This window comes from Etheostoma spectabile, chromosome 4 (assembly GCF_008692095.1).
Source record: "Etheostoma spectabile isolate EspeVRDwgs_2016 chromosome 4, UIUC_Espe_1.0, whole genome shotgun sequence".
NCBI classification, from domain to species: domain Eukaryota; kingdom Metazoa; phylum Chordata; class Actinopteri; order Perciformes; family Percidae; genus Etheostoma; species Etheostoma spectabile.
Window position 1 is genome coordinate 374,054 of NC_045736.1, and position 1,627 is coordinate 375,680.

At 31.4% G+C, this 1,627-nt stretch overlaps 1 long non-coding RNA gene across 2 annotated transcripts in view; it reads left to right on the plus strand.

Annotated features, from left to right (window-relative positions):
* LOC116687414 (uncharacterized) overlaps positions 1-1,627 on the plus strand; it is a 16,366-nt gene continuing 14,739 nt past the window's right edge. For both annotated transcript variants that reach the window (XR_004331532.1, XR_004331533.1), the window contains exon 1: positions 1-11. This is a non-coding gene — a long non-coding RNA (uncharacterized LOC116687414). The remainder of the gene's footprint in view (positions 12-1,627) is intronic.

Here is a 1,627-nt window from a genome sequence, read left to right on the forward strand (position 1 = left end):
AAATAGGACCTGTTACATACAAGAGATACTATTAATAATCTCACTTTCTCTCCCTCCAGATTGGGTCAGCTGTCATCCCGACCCGAAGAATCCCCAAAACCAGATAGATGGATGGAACCACAGGCATCACCAGGTAAGGATTAGGTAAGGACCTTATTTTCATTTTATTTATTATTTTTTCATTCACAACCACCAGGTAAGTTAAATCATTATTTAGAATAGTTTTTTTAAACATGGGCAAAATCATTTCCGTGTTCACTTTTTCACTAATACGATATCTTTATCTCACTTGTTTTAGCTACAGAGTGAGACATCTCACCCGGAGACTGAAGACAGAGGACATTCAGAAACCGGATCTCACTCAAAAAACCATGGAAAGTTATTTTTCCAAGTGTGTATGTGTGTGGAAGCAACAGAGACACAAAATAACCCCCAAATCCCAGAGATTTTGTTTTTATAATATGGGTGCTTTAAACAAGTCTAAAACTAATTAATCACAAAGCACTGCAGCCGTTGATTGAGTTTGTTGATTTGTGTGAGGAACCATCGCCTTCATCAGAGCCTTATTTACTTTATAGACACTTTAGGGGAAGTTGCAACAGTACAAAGTATTTCCATCTGTTTACTGGTCCGAATGATTGTCTGTGTGATGGTGTGTACTCTATGTTCCTGTCAACTAGGTTCACATGGCAAAAAGGTATTGAACTTGAACCAGATGATGATGATAATGATGATGATAATAATAACAACAACAGTAATAACCATAATAATAACAACAATAACAACAACAATAATAATAATAATAATAACAACAAAAATCACAACAACAATGATAATAACAATAATAATCATAATAATAACAACAATAATGATGATAACAACAATAATAATCATAATAATAACAACAATAATAACAACAACAGTAATAACCATAATAATAACAATAATAATAACAACAACAATGATAATAACAACAACAATAATGATCATAATAATAATAACAATAATGATGATAACAACAACAAAAATAAGAACAATAATAATAACAATAATGATAATAACAACAATAATAACAATAACAACAACAATAATAATAACAGCAATAACAATAACAACAGTAACAACGATAATGGCAATAATAACAATAACAACAAAACAACAACAATAATAACACTAATAACAATAATAATGATAATAATAATAATAATAATCATAATAATATTAATGTATACTTTATTAATCTCGCAAGGGGAAATTACAGTGATGGCTCGCTGTTCTTGCTCAGTTCATGTTCTGGTTTCTTTACCTATAACATGATGTTGATGTTAAACATTTAATAAATAAAGTGTAACTTCATTTATTCTTCTATGGCTTAAAGGAACTCAGGGTAACTGTCATTTCATGCTTGTGCTGCATGTTTCTTTCACGATGTCAAATTCCTGTGACTCAATCAATGTGATGTCACTAGGGATTCGTTACCTGACCCTATCTGAAGGCAGCGTGTTACATCATCAATGAAGTCAAGGTATGTTGTCTCTGTGAGATCATAAATGATGATGTGTCACAAAAACTGTGACATCATCAGTAACATCACAGAATGTAGTCTTTTTTTGTCTGTGTGTGTGTG